Genomic DNA, 10,524 nt, shown 5'->3' on the forward strand with positions numbered 1-10,524 from the left:
AAAATTTTATTTTTTAAGTTAACTCATACAAATTTAGACATTAGGAAAGAAGAAAATTAATTATGGAAAATTGACATTATAAAAGTTATAAATATATTCCATGAATTGATTTTCATAAAGATATTATTATTATTAGTATTATTATTATTATTATTATTTGTTTATTTACTTTATGTTTTTATTTTTTATTTTATTTTCATTTCTTTTTTAAAATGCTTATTTTATTTTATTTTATTTACCTAAAAAAAAGGGCTTTGAAAAATGTAGAACAATCCAGCTCCATTCGGGAAAAATCTCTCTCTAGATTGATGGTTCCTGTTGAGTGGTAGAAAGAGAAATTAGGTTTTTGATTTTGAGAAGCAATCTTCTAGGTTTTGACCTTTAAGGCAAAAACTACTCATCAAAACGCATTTGTTTCCGATTATCTGGTCTTAGCCACATCTTAATTATTCATAAATTTTTAGCCCCAAAATTCATTCTGTTCTTATTCAAATCAATATCTGAGTAAGAGTATGTCTGTGTCATTAACCCATATTTCTTGGTGGTTATGGAGTGGAAAACACCAAGAGCCCAAAAGACTCTCCAATGGATCTTCTTTAAATTCTTCTCAAGATTCAGGTTTGTGGGAGTCGGATGCTTTGAAATTCCCTTTAGTTAAGGGGACTTCTTCATTCACATTTCAACTCTTTTTTTCTCCCAGAACCTCTTGATTCTCTGAATCTCAAAGTCTCCCAATCTCCCGCACCTCGATCCACGCAGATCTCCGATTTTTGCTATTTTTTATTTTTTTTTTCTTCGTGAGAATTTTCAACCTAGGGTTTTGATTTTGTATGTTCTAGTTTTTGCTTCGATCTCCTCGATCTCGGTTCCGAATTCACCCAAGGTTTGATCGTTTGATTGTTGGATTGTTTGGTTCATCTCATGGAGGCGATCGATGAGCTCATGCAGCTGTTAGGGTCTATGTGCTAGGCCGCGGCACTGCTGGCGGATGAAGATGTGGATGAGAATTCGAGTTCCAGTTCTTCTCATAGGGGTTCAACTTTTCTTAACGTTGTTGCTCTTGGAAATGTCGGTGCTGGTAAATCTGCAATTTTGAACAATTTGATTGGACATCTTGTTTTGCCTATTGGAGAAAATGGTGCTACTCGGGCTCTAATATGTATTGATTTACAAAAGGATTGTTTCCTAAGCAGCAAGTCGATCATCTTACAAATTGCCAACAAATCTCAACAAGTTTCTACAAGTGCTCTTCGACATTCTCTCCAGGACAAGCTGAGTAAGGGTGCTTCAGGCAAGAACCGAGATGAAATATATTTGAAGCTACGAACTAGTACAACACCTCCTCTGAAACTGGTTGATTTGCCTGGATTGGATCAACGGATTATGGATGAGACATTGGTGAGTGACTATGCTCAGCACAATGATGCCATTTTGCTGGTTATTGTACCTACTGCCCAGGCACCTGAAATGGCTTCATCTCGAGCTCTCAAAATTGCTAAGGAATATGATGGAGATGGTACAAGAAAAATCGATGTAATTAGTAAAATAGATCAAGCTGCATCATACCAGAAAATCCTTGCTGCTGTTCAGGCTCTCTTGTTAAATCAGGGTCCTCGAAGTACATCTGAAATGCCATGGGTTGCTTTAATTGGGCAATCTGTTTCAATTGCCTCTGTCTGGATCTATTGGGTCTGCATGAGTTTGATAGCGTGCCTAAAAGAATGTCTATTGTCATCAAATTCCCCAACGATACTGTGAAAGACTTGGTGAAAGGTGTTGATTCTTAAATGTTTAGCATTTTAGCAAAAGACAGTGGGAGGAATAGTCATGTAAGGCCGGCAACTCAGAGCCATTTCACTGAATATTCATCACAAGGCTTACTCACACTTGTAGTTGCTGCTAGGGATATTATTGATGAGGAACTTTCAGAGTGGCAGTGTAAGTATGAAAATGCAAGCACTTCATTGACTGATAGATCCGTAAAACTTCATCAAACAACAACTTTCATTGAATGCAAATTAAATCTTCTTGGGTCTACTAGGATGAGAATAAGGCTTCCACTTTGAACCTCCACTACACATCAGTTTATTTTTTGTAAAAAAAAAAAAAAAAAGAATGCTGCCACTTTAAGAATATGGCACCACCAGATTTTGTGAAAGGCATCCACACATGAATTTGGAGGGCAACCATACCATGCAAAGAAGATGATTGCCACTTTAAGAATATAGGTTTAGTTATTTTTTATTTATTAGTCTTTAATCTTATCATTATTATTGGTGAATTAACCTCACTTTTGTAGAATCATTGACGCTTGCTATATAGGTACGCTCTCTCTCTTCCCATTTTAAAGTTTCATGAATATGTATGTCATTAAGAACTATATCCTCATTTGATATTGACTTTGGGTGCCTTGATATTCATTTGATTTCCTTTGATAAAATGCATGTTGAGTAATATAATACTTGAAAATTGCTATTTTGATACTTGTTGCTTACTTTGCTATTAACATGTGTCTATCCTACTAGGTATTCAAGAAATATAGCAAAAAAGAAGAAGAAGATGAAGAATTAATGACCACCTCTTATGAAGATAGTATTGTACTTTTTAATTTAAGTTTATATATTATCTTAATTGAATATTTGTAATTAGTTTTTTTTTGTATATAGAAAATAGAGAGTAAATAGAAAAAGATTTATTCCATTGTGTTTTTAATATTCAAATGTATCTATAACAATTTTTTTCCCTTGAGTAATAGTTTATTTACATTGTTTTAGGACTTAGTTATTATTATCATAATTAAATATGTATCAAAATTAATTTGGAAACAAGTTTCATATGGTAACAAGTTTATTTTCCATTAAAACTAAAAATTATAGTAAAATAATATTAAATTTGTCATAGGCAACCTTGACAGATGGCCAATGCCCAACATTGACATTGCAATAGCTAGAAACCTTCACATATTATACTTATCCTTGACATTTGTTGTAGCAACCTTAACAGAATATCAAATTAACATTGACATATGATAAAAAAATCTTGACATATGTTGAATCCAACCTTGACAAAAGTGAAAGAAACATTGACATATGTCATAGTAACAAAGATTCGATCATTGGTAGAAATAGAAACAACCTTGACATATGTAAATGTCAAGGTAGATTTAAACTTTTCTTGACACTGGAATAGATGACATATATAAATAGTAACATACCTTGACAGATATACCCTACCTTGATGGTGAAAAACTGTCAACGAAAGGCTTTTTTCTTGTAGTGAACCTTTTTCTTGTCTTACATTTTGGTCTCTTATATTTCAAATCCATCATTTTACCCATTCAAACTTATTAGAAAGCAATACTTCAATATCATTTGCAAACCCTTTATAAATTATAAAAAGGAATTTTTTTTTCCACATTCTTGTTTGAACATTGGTTTGAATTTAGGTAAAACCAATTTTGAATTGATAGCCTTGGGTAGTATTTGATTACTACTCAAAAAGTGCTCTTTGGTAGCTTGTATTTAACCCTTTTAAACACTTTTGAGTAGTAGTTTTGGCCTTTTAACTCAATTGGCATGTTAAGGACCCTTGAAAGCAATTTTAATCACTTTGTGTAAGTTTTGGTGTTTTTGTTAGTAATTTGATCACCAAAGCAATCCAAGATTGAGGAGAGTTATGAGGAATCTTGGGCAAATCTTGGAAGTCATTTGCCAAGAGTAAATCCGGAGTGCAAGGAGAAGAAGTAAAGAGAATCTGCCATGAAGCATATTCTTGATGACAGTCGTGGCAGCCACTTTTGGAGCACTTTATGAAGTCTAATTAATGCATGCTATATACCATTTCAAAGCTCAGGAAGTCAAAAATCCAATGCTTTAAACGGTACGTAATTCGGAGTTGAAACGAAGAAGTTACAGCCATTGCAAGTCAATCACTCCAAGCTGAAGGAAGCATTTTGCAAAAGGTTGCGAAATCACCCTTTTGTTGCGAAGTGATTTCGCAGCCTTTTTGTATAGTGTGGTGTATTTCCTCCTGAAGTTGCCCGATATATGCCACAAGCTGGAAGCTGAGAACCTCAAGATGGAAGCCAACTTCGCAGCCCTGCGAGAATAACCTTTTGCTGCGAAGTGATTTCGCAACCCTTTTGTGTGTCTGCGAAATCTCGCAGACATCATTTTCTCTTGCGAAATGGTCCGTAGTGCTTCCCGATATTTGCTACCGACATTGGGAGATATTTTCCATCAGATTTTTGTTGTCTAAATCCCAAAATACTCCTTGTAAGCCACCAATTACAAGATTCCTTAGCTTTTAAGTTAGTAAAAAGAGAAAATATCTATATAATAATTAGTTTTGTATTATGTTCATATATATACTCTTCGAGAGCCTGTTCGAACGAGAGGAGACCCTTTGTAAAGTTTTGAAAAGCAAGTAAAGTTCAGGCCCTTTGTTTTGCCTTACCTTCTCACTTTGTATTATTTATTTCTTACTAAGTTATGCACTCTCTAAGGAATTTTCCCCAGAGAATGAGTAACTAAACCTCTAGTTCCTTGGAGCTAAGGTTGCCGGGGAAGGTTCCAAGTGCAAGAATGCAAAGCTTTGTGGTTTCAGCCATCAATGAAGAGGAAGTGAAATCCTTTAGTGATTTCTATGTTTTTAGTTAACTTAAAACACCTTAGAGTCACCTGGGCCAACACTTGGTATAGCAAGTGATCTCCAACCAAGGAGATGCATTAGTTTACCCCTTGCGAGCCTCTGGGAGGCGACTTTAAGGTAGGATTTTTTGGAATTGCCAACACTTGGTAAGCTTTTAGACTCCAAGGAGACATCCATTAGTTATCTCTTGCGAGCTTGAGAAGGGAAGTCTAAGGTTAAAGATCACCTTGAATGGTTAAGGCTTAGTTAGAGGCTTGAACCATTGCAAGTTGCATCAATGAGAGAATTAAAGTTGAAATCTAATTAAAGGATGTATCTGTACAACACCGGTTAGAGAATTGACAATATGTTGAATCTCTAACGCGAGGAAATGAACCATTTGACCGGAGCTATGTCTTTTGCATGAGGAACCACCCCAGTGAACTTGACTCTCCAAGGAATGTTTTTCTTCCTAAGTTATTCCCATTACTTGTTTTGTTAGTTAGTTTGAATCTAAATCTTTACCAATCAAGGTTTGAGTTTTATTTCTTAAGCTAACCTTGAAATGAAACACTACCAATTCACTTTGAATTGATATCATTGATAACTTGCTAATCCTTCCCAGTGAACGATCCTAGAGCCACTATACTATAGTAGATTTTTCTTTGCTACCCTAGTATATGGTGTAATAGGTTATAAATTTTGTTGATTACTCCCTCATCCAAGGAGCACCAGCTGGACATGAATCAGTTGAGACACCAATTAGGCATGAATCAGTATTTCCTAAACATCTTTATATTATTATTTATTATCTAACCCTTCATGTCTTGTGGAAGCACGTTACATGTTATCTATGCTATCTAGGTACGCCCCCTATCACCTACCTTCTAAATTTTGTGAATATGCTTGTCACTATGAACCGTGCCTATGTTTGATAGTGCATGGGTGTCTTGATATATTGTTTCATTGTTCAATCATTTCCAATAAAGTGCATGTTGGATGATATGCTATTTGAACTAACTTTAATGTCTTGTGATAGCACTTAAGAAGCAGTCCAGACACACACCCTAAATTGTCTTTATGATTTATGATTGATTATTTTGTTTAGCATGCCATTTTTTTTTTTAAATCACCTTAGTTTACCTAGGTACCCTCAATCAACCAATTAATTGTCCCAATTCCCTCAACTTAGCTAGTAGAGACCTCTTTAGGGCTTAGAGGGGTGCTACCTGTTAGAGGTACCTTCCCAATAGGTAACTTGATCCCTGAACCTAGACTTAGGTTTTTCAAAGACACGTTTTTCCAAAAACTATGGAGTCACTTATTTAGGGTTTTCTTTCTTGTTTTATTTTCCATTTTAAAATAAAATAAAATAAGTGGTAACTCCAACTTTTCCAAAATTATTTTTTTTCACCAATAAAAGCAAGTCTCATCGATTGAGTGGGAGCACATATGAAAAATACGAGTCCACACTACGGCTTTTGTAGTACTCTAGGTATCGTCCTCATGGACTAGCTTATGGAAATTGTCAATACTACAATAAATGAATTGCTTTCGTTTGAATCCTAAAGTGAAAAATACTATGAGAATAATGTGAAACTAAGTAAAAGAAAATAAATTAATAACAAAATGGATATTTATTTTAAATTCAATTGATTCAAGTTTGGGGCTTTCTACAATCCAACATAGGGTATATAAATTAGAGAAAATAAGGGTCTTTTAAGTAATATGATCTTAGGGTTTTGGGATCCTTGGCTGCTCGTGATCAAGTTGAGTTCTATAACACAAAATTGCATCTGAAACCTAATTTTTCTTTTTTAAATCAGATTCCTAAAACCATCAAATGAATTAGATTGATTACTAGTTTAAGATTTGGCTTTTTAACCCTTCCTACTCTTTATAGCTTTGTTTTGGGGCAAATAACGATAGAAAAAACGAGGATAACTAAGGATCAAGAATTACCAAGAATCACTAGTATCGAGTAATAACCTACCGTATCATTCCCTAAACTAACTCACAAGGATAGGATAAAAAATGATAAATTGTCACCCAACCAATAATTAATCTCATTGTTATAATAATTTACCCATTGTCCCTATAGGTTTCCTAACCCTTAGGTTTTCATGCTTTAAGCCCCAAGTTGGCTCTTAACCTCTCATGGGGGTGATGTCACATTCAATCAATAATAGGGCAAAAATCCATAATTTGAATGAAAAGAACCTAAAACAATATATTTAATAAAGAAGAAAAAGAAAACAAACCAAAGTTCTCGTCTTCTTCCACCTTCAATGTCAAACTCTCTAGGAAAAAAAATCCAAGATCCCTAAAACATAGAACTAAGAGAGTTTAGATAATATCATCAATTACCTATCCTATGGCACACTCTCATTAGCCACTTATTACAAAAATAATTACCTAAAAATGATTAAAAAAATAATAAAATGGTGATTTCTAGTTGTGTGGGGTCCATTTAAGTTTGATGGAGTGCCTTAGATGCAATTCCCAAGGTAGAGGAGGCGAAACATCAAAGTGGTAGTGGGTGAATTTGAAATTGGTGTCATTTCAATGTGGATTTCGAATTCATAAGTTGAATTTTGAAATCATTTTGAAATGACCCTTTAGCTTTGTGCAGTTGTTTTCAAATGGCCATAACTTCTTCATTTCAGCTCCCATTTGCACATTGTTTGAAGTATTAGACTCTTGACCTCCCAAGCTTCGAAACAATATACCATATGTATAAAATGGTCTCTAGGAAATGCTCCAATTTTGTCCTCAAAGTCAGGGTATATATTACCATTAGATTTTTGAGTTCTAAATTTCCATGCAGTTGAATCTTGCTTCATGCCTCATTTTCTATGTTTTCTTAGCTTCTTTCTTACTCCATTATGGTCATTTCTCATCTTCCAAACTCATGATATCCTCATCTTGCCTTTTCTCATGGTCCATGAGTCTTGACTCACTTATTTCTTCATTTAACCCTTTCTTGATCTTTCAAAATCTAAAGTGATTCAACTTGCACCCTTTTCTTCCCTCGAACCTGAGATAAGTCTCCAAAGTACAAATTAAACTCACGGCTAGGGCTTTAGCATCAATTTAGGTAAAGTTGGGTGATTTGAATGTCCTTTGGTGCACAAATCATATCAAATATGTGCCATTAGAGCACATATTTTGGCTCCAATCATCTCCCTTAACTAAACTTTGCTAGTCCATAGCAAATGAAAAGAGTAAAGAAAAAAGTGAAAAATATGTAATGAGATTCATGAAACCATATTGACTCAACATAACTGATTACTACTCAAAAAGTGCATTTTTATAAGCTTAAACTTAATTGTATTAAGCACTTTTGAGTAGTAGTTAGACATTTTATCCCAATTGGCATGTGAAGGACCTAGCAAATGTTACTAACCAATTTTTGGTAAGTTTTAATGTTTTTAGTAGCTTTTTGATCACTGAAACAACCCAATATTGAGAGAGAGTTTTGTGCAAGCTATGGCAAGGCAAGTTTATGGTCAATCACATGAAGAATCTGAGCCTTAGAGCACTTCAAAACCCCTTGCCAAACTTGGAAAGGGGTTGGCAAAGCTATTAGTAGTAAGATGGACGGAAACAGAGCATTTTGCAAGGCAAAATCATCAAATTCGCAAGGTGTGCCAAAATTCGCAATGTGTGCCAAATTTTGGCAGGGTGTGCCAAACTTTCGCAAAGTATGCCAAAATTTCGCAAGGTGTGCGAAAATCACTTTATGCGCACCGACCTTCAGGAAAAATCTCCAGAATTGTAATTTTTTCTTTTTTACTCCTTTTGTAATAGATAAAAGACATTAGGGTTTGTTTAGGAACTATAAATAGGGGTTGGAAAACCTCTCAGAGATGATGTTGTGTTAGATATTATGTTTTAGATATTTCGTAAAGTCTGAGTTTTTCTCTGCCTTTCCTTCTCATTTTCTCTTCACTTTCTCTCTAGCCAAACACCCTCTGAGGATGATTTCTCAGAGGATGAATGGCTAAGTTTCACATTTCTTGGAGTGATGGAAGCTAGGTAAAGGACCCAGATGCAAAGGTGGGAGTTTTCCTTGCTAAAAATGAAGGTAGTTGTGTATCGTTAATGGTTTGTATGTCAAGTTTTAGCTTTAATCCCTTAGAATCACCTTGAATGGCCAATACTTGGTAAGCTTTTAGGATTCTATGGATGCTTATTGCTAGATCCATGGATGTCCATTAGTTATCAAGTACGAGCCATTGGAAGGTGGTTCAAGGTGAGGGTCTTTAGTGTTTGAAGTCATTAATGGGAAGCAACTACTATTTTTCAAGAACCCTTTGGATCAAAACTTATTTGCTAAATACAAATCCGGTTTGGGAGATGACCATCCTTTATGTCATTGTCCCCAATGCGAGGGGAAGATCCGGAATTTCCCACTTTGCAATAGGAACCTGATCCTAGTAACCATAGCTCCAAGAGACTTTCTCTTTATAATAATTTCAATTGTTTATGTTTGCTTAACTTAAAATCAACCCTTCCAATCAATCTTATTTTCATTTAAAAACTAACTTCCAAAAAGAAAATCACCATTTCTTCTTTCATTAATGTTAAGTGTACAAAGAAAACCCATCCCTGTGGACGATCCTAGAGCCACTATACTATAGTAGCTTTGTATTTGCTACTCTAGTATAAGGTGTTGTAGGTTTTATAAATGTTTTGATAGACACCCGACTGGGCATGAATCAAATGGCGCCGTTGCCGGGAATGGTGCCTAAGTACATAAATGTTACCTTTTATGAGTACTTGTGATCTTCATCACAAGTTGGTGATTTTTTTTTCACTAACTCGTTTTCTTTGTTTTTATTTTATCTTATCTTTCATTTACTTTTTAGCTAACTTGTAATCTTTTCCTAGAATTGTAGTCCTTTTTGTTTTCTTTGTTTTTGTTTCAGTACTCTCGAGTTGTGTATGCCCTATTGGATAAGAGATATTGAGGAAAGACTTGTGAAAATTGAAACTCCTCAAGAAATCAAGTTGGAAGTCTGCTTGAACATCATGGATATTCCACCTGAAGATCAGCATAGCCAACATGGGCAAGAGGAGAATCTCAATGCATATCGATCCATAAGGGACCGCATGCATCCACCTCGAATGAGTGCACCTTCATGCATAGTGCCTCCCACTGAGCAACTAGTGATCCGACCTCATATAGTGCCCCTTCTACCTACTTTCCATGGGATGGAAAGTGAGAACCCCTATTCTCACATCAAGGAGTTTGAAGACGTGTGCAATACATTCCAAGAAAGAGGAGCTGCAATTGACTTGATGAGACTCAAGCTATTCTCTTTCACCTTAAAGGATAAGACCAAGGTTTGGCTTAATTCTCTAAGGCCGAGGAGTATCAGAATGTGGACTAATTTACAAGCTGAGTTTCTCAAGAAGTTCTTCCCTACTCATAGGACCAATGGCTTAAAAAGGAAAATTTCGAACTTCTCAGCTAAGAAGAATGAGAAATTCTATGAGTGTTGGGAGAGGTACATGGAAGCTATCAACGCTTGTCCTCACCATGGCTTTAATACATGGCTCTTAGTGAGTTATTTCTATGATGGTATGTCTTCCTCTATGAAGCAACTCCTAGAGACCATGTGTGGAGGAGACTTCATGAGTAAGAATCCAGAGGAAGCTATGGACTTCTTGAGTTATGTTTCTGAAGTTTCAAGAGGATGGGATGAACCGAATACTAGAGATATGGGGATAATGAAGTCTCAGCCCAATGCTAAGGGTGGAATGTATGTGTTGAGTGAAGACATGGACATGAAAGCAAAATTTGCAACTATGGCAAGGAGATTGGAAGAGCTAGAACTAAAGAAAGTATAAGAAGTATAAGCCATTTCTGAGGCATGAGTGCAAGCTACG

General features: G+C 35.4%; 1 non-coding gene across 1 annotated transcript; it reads right to left on the reverse strand.

Annotated features, from left to right (window-relative positions):
- Window positions 1-10,073: 10,073 nt before the first annotated feature.
- Window positions 10,074-10,181, reverse strand: LOC132253490 (small nucleolar RNA R71). Its single transcript, XR_009465339.1, has one exon. It is a non-coding gene; the product is annotated as a small nucleolar RNA R71 (small nucleolar RNA).
- Window positions 10,182-10,524: the final 343 nt, after the last annotated feature.

This window comes from Vitis vinifera, chromosome 19 (genome assembly GCF_030704535.1).
Source record: "Vitis vinifera cultivar Pinot Noir 40024 chromosome 19, ASM3070453v1".
NCBI lineage: Eukaryota > Viridiplantae > Streptophyta > Magnoliopsida > Vitales > Vitaceae > Vitis > Vitis vinifera.